The 12,603-nt window shown below is 48.4% G+C and overlaps 1 protein-coding gene across 1 annotated transcript in view; it reads right to left on the reverse strand.

Annotated features, from left to right (window-relative positions):
- LOC311112983 (uncharacterized protein) overlaps nt 1-12,603 on the reverse strand; it is a gene marked incomplete at its 3' end in the record, with an annotated part of 154,558 nt that overhangs the window by 100,868 nt on the left and 41,087 nt on the right. The window lies entirely within an intron of this gene.

The following is a 12,603-nucleotide window of genomic DNA, read 5'->3' on the forward strand; positions in this document are numbered from 1 at the left end:
GGAACGAGCGGGCCCTTATCGACCACTTCTGGTGCCATCTGCGGGATGACGTCCGAAGGGAGCTAGCCTGCCGGGACACCATGTTGTGTTTCACGCAACTGGTGGATTTGGCCATCCGTTTGGACAACCTGCTGGGGGACAGATGACGTCCTGGAGGGGGTCTGCCCATTCCAACACCGGCCGACTTGGATCACGAGCTGATGGAGCTGGGTGGAGCCGCGATCCAAGAGAGCGGAGGATAACAGCGCCAGTGTCACTCTCGTGGCACGAAGGGACATTACACCGCACGATGTCATCAGCGTTCTTTTGGGTCTGGAGATGGCAGGCAGGGCACTCTCGCTTCACCCCAGGTATCGAATACTCACACTTGTTCAGAGCCCTCTGCTGCGCACTGTGCCCTATCCATCCACTTTCCTGATCACATTGTAGTTCCCCAGTGTAAGACGCTAGTCGATTCAGGCGCAGCTGGGAACTTTATGGACAGGGCATTCTCACACAGTCTAGGCATTTCATTGGTTCCTCTATCCATTCCACTCCCCATCAGAGCACTTGACAGTCGACCATTAGGGTCCGGGTTTGTTAGGGAAGTTACCGCACCAATCACCATGGTTACCCACGAGACTCATTGCGAGCAAGTCACATTTTTATTATTGAGTCTCCTGCTTTCCCTGTGGTACTAGGGATCCCTTGGTTAGCACTCCACAATCCCACATTCTCATGTCCGCAGAGGGTTCTCACGGGGTGGTCGCGAGAGTATCAGGGTAGGTGTCTCGGTGTTTCCGTTGGTGCAACCACGGAGGAAGGTCCAGACAGTACCTCCACCGTGCGCATTCCCCCCGAATACCTCGATTTGGCGCACGCGTTTTCCAAAACGCAGGCGACCAAGTCACCACCTCATCGGGCGGGGGATTGCGCAATAAACCTCCGGGTAGACGCTGTACCTCCCAGTAGTCATGTGTATCCCCTGTCACAGGCTGAAACGGAGGCTATGGAAACATACATCACCGAGTCCCTGCGCCAGGGGTTTATACGTCCCTCCACTTCACCCGCATCCTCAAGTTTCTTTTTTGTGAAGAAGAAAGACGGCGGTCTGCGCCCTTGCATTGATTATCGATCACTGAACAAGGAGACGACACGATTTAGTTATCCTCTCCCCCTCATTCCTTCAGTGATCGAGTCAATGCATGGGGCGCGCTTCTTCACCAAATTAGATCTGCGGAGTGTGTACAACCTGGTGCGTGTCCGAGAGGGAAGACAGCATTCAGCACAACCACGGGGCATTATGAATACCTGGTGATGCCCTACGGTTTGATGAATGCTCCATCCGTCTTCCAGGCCTTTGTGAACGAGGTGTTTCGGGACATGCTTGGTCGCGGTCTACATCGATGACATTCTGGTGTATTCCACTACGCACGCCGAGCATGTGTCCCTGGTTCGCAAAGTGCTGGCCTGACTGATGGAAAATGACCTTTATGCCAAGGCAGAAAAGTATCTGTTTTTCCAGCAGTCCGTCTCCTTCCTCGGATACCGCATTACCACCGGTACTGGCCCACCCCGATCCATTACTACCATTCGTAGTGGAGGTGGATGCGTCCGAGGTAGGAATAGGCACTGTCCTATCTCAACGCTCAGGCACGCCAACCAAGCTCCGCCCCTGTGCCTTCTTCTCTAAGAAGCTCAGCCCGGCGGAGCAGAACTACAACGTTGGTGATCGGGAGCTGTTGGTTGTTGTCCGATACCTGACCGTGTGGAGGCATTGGCTTGAAGGGGAAACACCCTTTCCTCGTCTGGACGGACCACCGTAACCTGGAGTCCATGCGGGCAGCGAGGAGGCTGAATCCTCGCCAGGCCAGGTGGGCCCTATTCTTCACCCGGTTTGATTTCACACAATCATACATCCCGGGTACGAAGAACGTGAAGGCAGACGCATTGTCACGGCTGTATGACACAGAGGAGAGGCCCAGAGACAACACCCCCATACTCCCAGCCTCCTGCATTGTGGCGCCAGTAGTATTGGCAATGGACGCGGATATAGTGCAGGCGTTACGCACAGAGCCATCTCCACCTCCGTGACCAGCTGGGCTGCAGTACGTGCCTGCTCTTATCCATGACCGTCTGATCTACTGGGCACCCACGTCACCCAGGTATCGGTCGTACAGTGCGCTGCCTGACCGGAAAGTACTGGTGGCCTACCTTGGCTAAGCACTGAGGGTGTATGTCTCATTTTACATTACATTTTAGTCATTTAGCAGACGCTCTTATCCAGAGCGACTTACAGGAGCAATTAGGGTTAAGTGCCTTGCTCAAGGGCACATTAACGTCATTTAGCAGACGCTCTTAGCCAGAGCGACTCGCAAATTGGTGCGTTCACCCTATAGCCAGTGGGATAACCACTTTACAATTTGGGGGGGGGGGGGTTAGAAGGAACACTTTATCCTATCCCAGGTATTCCTTAAAGAGGTGGGGTTTCAAATGTCTCCGGAAGGTGGTGAGTGACTCCGCTGTCCTGGCGTCGTGAGGGAGCTTGTTCCACCATTGGGGTGCCAGAGCAGCGAACAGTTTTGACTGGGCTGAGCGGGAGCTATGCTTCCGCAGAGGAAGGGGAGCCAGCAGGCCAGAGGTGGATGAACGCAATGCCCTCGTTTGGGTGTAGGGACTGATCAGAGCCTGAAGGTACAGAGGTGCCGTTCCCCTCACTGCTCCATAGGCAAGCACCATGGTCTTGTAGCGGATGCGAGCTTCAACTGGAAGCCAGTGGAGTGTGCGGAGGAGGGGGGTGACGTGAGAGAACTTGGGAAGGTTGAACACCAGACGGGCTGCGGCATTCTGGATGAGTTGTAGGGGTTTAATGGCACAGGCAGGGAGGCCAGCCAACAGCGAGTTGCAGTAGTCCAGACGGGAGATGACAAGTGCCTGGATTAGGACCTGTGCCGCTTCCTGTGTAAGGCAGGGTCGTACTCTCCGAATGTTGTAGAGCATGAACCTGCAGGAGCGGGTCACCGCCTTGATGTTGGCGGAGAACGACAGGGTGTTGTCCAGGGTCACGCCTAGGCTCTTCGCACTCTGGGAGGAGGACACAGCGGAGTTGTCAACCGTGATGGCGAGATCATGGAACGGGCAGTCCTTCCCCGGGAGGAAGAGCAGCTCCGTCTTGCCAGGGTTCAGCTTGAGGTGGTGATCCGTCATCCATACTGATATGTCTGCCAGACATGCAGAGATGCGATTCGCCACCTGGTTATCAGAAGGGGGAAAGGAGAAGATTAGTTGTGTATCGTCAGCGTAGCAATGATAGGAAAGGCCATGTGAGGATATGACAGAGCCAAGTGACTTGGTGTATAGGGAGAAAAGGAGAGGGCCTAGAACTGAGCCCTGGGGGACACCAGTGGTGAGAGCACGTGGTGCGGAGACAGCTTCTCGCCACGCCACTTGGTAGGAGCGACCGGTCAGGTAGGACGCAATCCAGGAGTGAGCCGCGCCGGAGATGCCCAGCTCGGAGAGGGTGGAGAGGAGGATCTGATGGTTCACAGTATCAAAGGCAGCAGACAGGTCTAGAAGGACAAGAGCAGAGGAGAGAGAGTTAGCTTTAGCAGTGCGGAGAGTCTCCGTGACACAGAGAAGAGCAGTCTCAGTTGAATGACCAGTCCTGAAACCTGATTGGTTTGGATCAAGAAGGTCATTCTGAGAGAGATAGCAAGAGAGTTGGCTAAAGACGGCACGCTCAATAGTTTTGGAAAGAAAAGAAAGAAGGGATACTGGTCTGTAGTTGTTGACATCAGTGGGGTCGAGTGTTGGTTTTTTGAGAAGGGGAGCAACTCTCGCTCTCTTGAAGACGGAAGGGACATGGCCAGCGGTCAAGGATGAGTTGATCAGCGAGGTGAGGTAGGGGAGAAGGTCACCGGAGATGGTCTGGAGAAGGGAGGAGGGGATGGGGTCAAGCGGGCAGGTTGTTGGGCGGCCTGCAGTCACAAGTCGCAGGATTTTATCTGGAGAGAGAGGGGAGAAAGAAGTCAAAGCATAGGGTAGGGCAGTGTGAGCAGGACCAGCAGTGTCATTAGACTTAACAAACGAGGATCGGATGTCGTCAACCTTCTTTTCAAAGTGGTTGACGAAGTCATCTACAGAGAGAGAGGAGGGGGGGGGGGGGGAGGAAAATGTGGCAAAGAGCTTCCTAGGGTTAGAGGCAGATGCTTGGAATTTAGAGTGGTAGAAGGTGGCCTTAGCAGCAGAAACAGATGAAGAAAATGTAGAGAGGAGGGAGTGAAAAGATGCCAGGTCGGCAGGGAGTTTAGTTTTCTTCCATTTCCGCTCCGCTGCCCGGAGCTCTGTTCTGTGAGCTCGCAATGAGTCATCAAGCCACGGAGCTGGAGGGGAGGACCGAGCCGGCCGGGAGGATAGGGGACACAGAGAGTCAAAGGATGCAGAAAGGGAGGAGAGGAGGGTTGAGGAGGCAGAATCAGGAGATTGGAGGGAGAAGGATTGAGCAGAGGGAAGAGATGATAGGATGGAAGAGGAGAGAGTAGTGGGAGAGAGAGAGCGAAGGTTGCGGCGGCGCATTACCATCTGTGTAGGGGCAGAGTGAGTAGTGTGGGAGGAGAGCGAGAGAGAAAAGGAAACAAAGTAGTGGTCGGAGACATGGAGGGGAGTTGCAGTGAGATTAGTAGAGGAGCAGCATCTAGTGAAGATGAGGTCAAGCGTATTGCCTGCCTTGTGAGTAGGGGGGGACGGTGAGAGGGTGAGGTCAAAAGAGGAGAGGAGTGGAAAGAAGGAGGCAGAGAGAAATGAGTCAAATGTGGACATAGGGAGGTTGAAATCCCCCAAAACTGTGAGGGGTGAGCCATCCTCAGGGAAGGAACTTATCAAGGCGTCAAGCTCATTGATGAACTCTCCAAGGGAACCTGGAGGGCGATAGATGACAAGGATATTAAGCTTAAATGGGCTAGTGACTGTGACAGCATGGAATTCAAATGAGGAGATAGACAGATGGGTTAGGGGGAAAATTGAGAATGTCCACTTGGGAGAGATGAGGATTCCTGTACCACCACCCCTCTGACCAGATGCTCTCGGGGTATGCGAGAACACATGGTCAGACGAGGAGAGAGCAGTAGGAGTAGCAGTGTTTTCAGTGGTGATCCATGTTTCCGTCAGCGCCAGGAAGTCGAGGGACTGGAGGTTGGCATAGGCTGGGATGAAGTCAGCTTTGTTGGCAGCAGAACGGCAGTTCCAGAGGCTGCCTGCGACCTGGAACTCCACGTGGGTGGTGCGTGCAGGGACCACCAGGTTAGAGAGGCAGCAGCCACGCGGTGTGGTGCGTTTGTGTAGCCTGTGCAGAGAGGAGAGAACAGGGATAGGCAGAGGCATAGTTGACAGGCTGTAGCAAATGGCTACAAAAATGCAGAGGAGATCGGAATGAAATGAGCTAAGCATCTGGGAGCGGAGAGAGCAGGGCCTCCCTCACCAAAAACGTCTACCTCAGAAACTAAAATTGTTTCACTGAACCACCCGAACAAAAACTCTCCCAACTTCCGCCTTTAGAAATCAGAATTGTTGTGAACCACAGCGGTTCAATGTTTAAAGGAATAGACTCAACCCACTTTATTCAGCTAGCCAACTATGACACCATAGCTAACTAGCAAGCTAGCATCCAATAACAATAACACACCGTTTAGCACCAACACTTGGTCACAACAAACCACCAATAGTGTGATAACACACTAAACAGATCATTCGTGACTGTGTCAAGTTCCTTTCATGACGCAGCAATGATTAGACGTTGGCTAGCTAGGACAAGTATATTGTATTTAGCTACTACCGTACAGTTAGCTGGTCGTGTTGGGTAGCTAGCAATGGCCACTGTGTTGACTTTGTTTGAAGAACGGCTAGCTAGCTAGCTTCGTGCTACACCCGGCACACAATGGCTATTGTGTTGGCTCTGACTCTGTTCGAAAAAACGGCTAGGTAGCTCGCTTCGTGCTACAGCCGGCACTGCCAAGACACAGTAACTACACACAACAACCCACGATGCCTAGCTATGACGCCGTAGCTAACTTGCAAGCTAGCATCCATTAACACACAATTTAGCATCAATACTTGGTTACAACAAACTGCCAAGAGTGTGTTAGCACACTAAACAGATAATTCAAGTCCGTGTCTAGTTCCTTTCATAACGCATAACGCAGCAAAAAATTAAACGTTGGCTAGCACTACATTAACATTGGAACCAGCTCTCCAGCGTTGCTAATCGTTACCAGTAGCTACCCGCTAGCTAGCTAGCCTCGTGCTTCGATACTAACCTACAATTACCTACGGAAACCTACAATAACAACAATACTAACCTATAATAAATACAATACCTAACTACGGCTAACTACCTACCTACGATCTAATACATGGTTAAGCAAAAATTAAACGTTGGCTAGCACTACATTAACATTGGAACCAGCTCTCTAGCGTTGCTAATCGTTACCAGTAGCTACCCGCTAGCTAGCTAGCCTCGTGCTTCGATACTAACCTACAATTACCTACGGAAACCTACAATAACAACAATACTAACCTATGATAAATACAATACCTAACTACAGCTAACTACCTACCTACGATCTAATACATGGTTGAGCTTTACTCAACACCATATGAGAAGCTTACCTCCTGCTTACCTCCAGCTAGAGAAAAACACGACCTCTCCCGACAACAATCTCCCGACAACGCGGGAGTGAATGTATGTCTCCTTCTGCTCGGTGTGCGCCCAGAGTAAGGCACCTAGGCACCTCCCAGCGGGTAAGTTAAAACCTTTACCAGTTCCACAACGACCATGGTCTCACCTGAGTGTTGATTTCCTTACCGATCTTCCCCTCTCCCAAGGTAACACCACCATCCTGGTCATTGTGGACAGCTTTTCCAAGGCCTGCCGCCTCCTTCCTCTGCCCGGTCTCCCCACGGCCCTGCAAACTGCGGAGGCCCTGTTTACACAAGTCTTCCGGCACTACGGGATACCAGAGGATATAGTGTCTGACCAGGGTCCCCAGTTCACATCCAAATTCTGGAAGGCGTTCATGGAACGTCTGGGGGTCTCGGTCAGCCTGACCTCTGGTTTCCACCCGAGTCTAATGGGCAGGTGGAACAGGTAAATCAGGATGTGGGTAGGTTCCTGCGGTCCTACTGCCAGGACTGGCCGGGGGAGTGGTCGGTGTTCTTGCCATGGGCCGAATATGCCCAGAACTCTCTCCGTCACTCCTCTACTAACCTAACGCCATTCCAATGTGTTTTAGGTTACCATCCGGTTCTGGCACCGTGGCACCAGTGCCAGACTGAGGCTCCTGTGGTGGATGACTGGTTTCGGCGCGCGGAGGAGACGTGGGACGCTGCCCACATCCACCTCCAACGCGCCGTGCGTCGTCAGAATGCCAATGCTGACCGCCACCGCAGTGAGGCCCCAGTCTTCGTACCGGGTGATCGGGTCTGGCTCTCGACCCGGAATCTGCCCCTCTGCCTGCCCTGCCAGAAGCTGAGCCTGCGGTTTGTGGGGCCATTCAAAGTCCTGAGGAGAATCATCGAGATTACCTATAGGTTATTACTCCCCCATGATTACCGTATTAACCCCTCGTTTCATGTGTCTCTCCTCAGGCCGGTGGTGGCTGGTCCGCTCCAGGAGTCTGAGGTGCGGGAGGTCCCTCCGCCTCCTCTGGATATCGAGGGGGCCCCGGCGTACTCCGTCCGTTCCATCCTGGATTTGAGGCGTCGGGCCTTCAGTACCTCGTGGAGTGGGAGGGGTACGGTCCGGAGGTCGGCGCGAGTGATATCCTCGATCCCTCCCTGTTGCGGGATTTTCACCGTCGCCATCCGGCTCGCCCTGCTCCGCGTCCTCCTGGCTGTACCCGAGGCCGGGGTCGGCGCGCTGTTGGAGCTGCGCATCAAGGGGGGGGGGCGTACTGTCACGACTTCCTCCGAAGCTGCCTCCCCTCTTTGTTCGGGCAGGCTTTGGCGTTCGTCGTCACCGGCCTTCTAGCCACTGACACTCCATATCTCATCATTCCATTTGTCTTGTCTTGTCAATTACACACACCTGGTTCATATTCCCCTCATTAGTACGTGTTTAAGTGTTCCCTCTGCCCCCTTGTCCTTGTGGGTGATTGTTCATTGTGAGGATTAGTAGCTCGGTTGAGCTCAGTATTTTGTATTGCCGTGGTATTTTCCCCGTGTGCATGTTTGTTCCAGTGCGCCTGTTTTGCGCAATGGACTGGTTACACTGGATTACAGAATAAACTCTGTATACTGTGATTTACTCTCCTGCGCCTGACTCCTTCAAATCACGCATCACATTATGTATATAACATTATGATATGTGCTATCTGTTGTGCCACAAAGCTAACTAGCTAACCCGCCATGTTAAGTGTATGAGAATGCTAATTATGCTAAAGCCGGCTTCCGAGTGCTTTTACCACGTGAAAACGCACATTTAAATTTTTTCTATAATTTTCCTCACAAGATAATTACCAAATCTTTCAAATCATGTGCACGTTATTTAATAGTTTTTACAAATGTAATTTATATTTAACTACAGATAGGATGATGTCCATAGCGAATCAATGGTCTGTCAAGATAAACAACTGATAGTTCTAGATTACAGAAGAATTCTCAAGACGTAATTATAGTGAGTAAAATAAGTTTTAATCAAATTAGCCTTCCGGAGTAAGTTGAAACAAAGTGTTAAAATGGGGTTAATTGAATTTTAAGCCTTGTCACAGAAGATTATGAAGCCCATGAAACACCACTTTAATTACGTTATTACCATGTGGATTAAGGCGTGGAGTATTTTTAACCAGTAATTAGAGTCACACTGTCCATGCATTTTAATGCAGTTTAGACACATTGGTTTTGGTCTGCATTTCTAACGATCCAAACCTTAAGAGAAGTTCTATTCCAAAATAAACAGCCTCCATGATGCTTTGGAATAATTACATTTCTGTGTTAATTGTAAATGCACCCTCTCAATATCCCTGGATTAAATAGATATATGGTGTTAATGAGTTATTAATGTGTTGTTGGCCTTGGTTTGATACTATTAGCAACACCAGAGCCTAGAGGACAGTATTATTCTCAAAAGCTGTTACTGCTGTGTGCCCAAACAGCATGTTCAGTCTTCCAGTCCAGGCAGTTCGGTCATAGAATAGTAGGTTTAGTAATAAAGTTTGCCATTCTCATAGTTTTTATATATTTTCTCAGATTGCATATGTAGCCATTGCCATTGGCACCTAGTGGCTGGTATGAGATGAGGTGAGCAATGTAAATAAATACTGAAGCGTAACTCTCATGGAGCGAGCATTGGTTCCGCCCTGGAGGACAGGGAATGGTACACGTTCCCTGATAACACCGTTTGGCTGTGTTTGTCAAAGTTGGTCGAAGACTTGTGATTATTTTTTTATGTGTCTTCCATCCAGAGGGAGCGGGCACTCTGCAATATGCACCTAGGGACAAGACCTATGACTTTCCGGAGCAGGGCACCATTGAAAGGAGTGATAACTGGAGTGGCGTTAAGTGTTGAGGAGGGCCAACTGAAATGGAAGATTCCTGGTGTCTGCGAATCCCGCCGTTTGGTGTGACGTAGGCCCGGTGGACAGTGTGGTGAAACAGAGAAGACACTGTCTCTCCTGTTGAGTTTCGATGCAGAGTCTTTACCCGACAAAGCCAAGTTAGGATGTGTCAGTCATCCCGTAAGAGCTTTTGTCCCGAACCCATAACAATGTTTTAGGTGCCAAGCTTATGGTGCTTGTTGTAGCAGTGTGTAGGAGGGAGATTTCTAGATGTGAGAAGTATGCAGGAGGGCATGAGACAAATTAATCTGTAGTATCGGTGGAAAAAGCTGTGTGTGTTAACTGTAGGGGTGCCCATGTTGCTGGATATCAGAAGTGTCTGGTGAGAGAAAGGCAGGTCGAGGTTGCCAGGATCAGAGTAGTACAGAAGATATCATATGCTGAGGCAGTGAAGAGAGTAGTAGAGGAAGATGGGTCCAGGGCGAGGGATCCTAAGAGGCTCCTGTGAGTAGGCCGAGGCCAATAGAGAGTGATAGGAATAACGTGTTTCAGTAAGGTTGGCTTCTTAGCGTTCATAGCCATGTTTATATACTGTACCGCAGAAACAGAACATAAATCACAGAAAATAGATTTTGTGGTGGCAGCTGCAGAGAAGTACAGCACTTGGGTGTACGAGATTTTACTGCAGAGGAGTTATAAGGTTTGTTGAACGATAGTGTCCCATCCTCCCAGGCTGCCGGCCTGGTGTAGGATCAGATAGGGCCAAGTAGTGGAATAGTGGTGAGGTTTTAATGGGTGTAAGGTTAGTCAGTCCTTTTCCCTTCCCTTTTGTGTCACAACGTGTAAGGAATTCACACTCAAGAACAGTAGGTGGAAACACAGGGCTAGATAAGATAAATAGTAGGCAGGGCAAACTGCCTTGGTGATTTTTGGTACATCATCAAAATAAATAAATCGCAGCACATTTTTGGACTCATTCAGCAGTTACCTGATTATTAATAAGTACAATACCATTGGAAATTAATGTTGAAAGTTCAATGCAGAAACAGTTTGATATATTGAAAACATAAAAGGTACTATCTACACATACATGTGCAACAATAGTCATATTACTTTTAAAAGAGCACCTTATAAACTGCACATGCACCAAAAACCATGTTGTTTTGACAAGTTGCAATAAATCACTCATATTAATTAAGGGGAAATCAGGTTGTAGGTCCTGTTAAAACTAACACAGCTCAAAATCCACATGGATTCTGGGAATAATTTGTATATCACTGGTAGAGGACAACTTGTAGAAGACAGCCAGCTACATTTTGGACTGTTGCATTTTGATTGAAGTGGGTCGCCAACGTGGTAAGTGTAATGCAACACTTTCTTGTTGATCACTCATATCATTACACGTTGAAATCAATAGAATGGGGACAAAATGTTTGGGTAGTATGCTCTGTTTAAACGTACATTATTCAAAGACCACACGGAAACTTGGAATAACCTATACATGGTTGGTTAGATGAGAATTTGTAGAAGGCTCATATTTATATTTGGCGGATGTTGATTTCGGGAGGCTGCCATCACGTTAAAAAGTTGACAAACCACTTTTACTGTTAGTTAACTTCAAAGAATCATGACCCGCCATAGGATATCAACAGTGACAATTGTTGGCTGCTATTTAAGTGATAGTTTGACTGTCAAATCTGTGTATTGGTGTGTGGCCAGCGACTTTTAGAAAGACTGCCCTGAAAGATCTGTGCCATTTGAGAAATAAAGTGATAGCTGTGTCCTGCATTCCCACAGCACATATGACAAAATCAACAGTATAAAACCAAAGATATTGATCTGTTTTAAGCGTTTGATCTTGGTGACTATAAACTTTTAAACTAACATCACCAATCTGAGGTAAAAAGGATTTGTATTTCACCCAATCCAATGTGGCCAAACTTCAGGTTGTGTAATGTAGTAACACATACTGTCCACATCATGGAAAGTATCGTGTATAAGTTAATTAGATATAGCAAAATAATATAATATCTTAATTTATAGTGACTGTGCAGCAAGAAAACCAACGTGTGCACAACTACGTGACAAAACAGATGGGGTTGGCTTCGATTGTTGACAACATGTAAACGACATTTATTCTCCAAACGTTTATTGAAAACATAAATACATTTTCACAATGAGCACTTGTTGACGCTGAAATACATTGTTACAGTTGTTGGTTAGCTAGCTAGAGAATTTTAGCCATATTAGCATGGATTTGACATGAGTCGATGCATGCGCATTTATTTTTGTGACGTTGTCAGCCAACCTGTCCATAGGGAGGCCGTGACCGGCATTACACTCCACATGCCGATACAAATTTAAAGAAGATTAAGAAGTTAGTAAAACTTTAGGTAAGTAAACTTTTGTTTATTGGTCTGTGAATGTTTCACTGCTTGCTAAAGTATCCGACAGCAATGTAAAACAACGATTTGTGTTTCAGTGACGGGTCAACGTTGTTTTGAGATGTGATCAACACTGTCTGCAAGATGCAGCATTAACACCATTTTGTTGTTTGTGTAGACCGGGAGAGAGTATGGCTTCGCAACTTTAAAGGTGTGCGCTTTTAACTTTTTCATTCACTAATATGAATCGATTCTATTTGATAATGTTGTGTATTTAATGAAGTATAAAAGTTTTGATATTGCTATTTATAATTATGTTTAATTTTTTTCAGAAGCTTTGGAGAAGCCTTTAGCTGCTTTTACTGTATCAGTTTGTGTCCCTCGCCTTCTAACACACTGCCCCACTTTTTCCTTGAGGCCCCCACACCGGCCCATTTATTTCCACTGGGCTAAAAATGGACCAACCCGTCTGGCATTTGCCCGAAATGCCAGATGGCCCGTCCGCCCCTGACAACAAAGCCAACAAAATGGCAACCATTTTCATGCCCTGGGACATGTTCCCAAGATGTGATGTATCATCTATATATATATATAGCTTGCATTTACTGTACTTAAGGTAAATTGTGCAAACAAAGAGTTTTTGTCCACTTCCCATTCTAATGTAAAGTGACGTCTAGTCCTGCGATGTGTTC

This window comes from Coregonus lavaretus (genome assembly GCF_964263955.1).
Source record: "Coregonus lavaretus genome assembly, chromosome: 39".
Taxonomy (NCBI): domain Eukaryota; kingdom Metazoa; phylum Chordata; class Actinopteri; order Salmoniformes; family Salmonidae; genus Coregonus; species Coregonus lavaretus.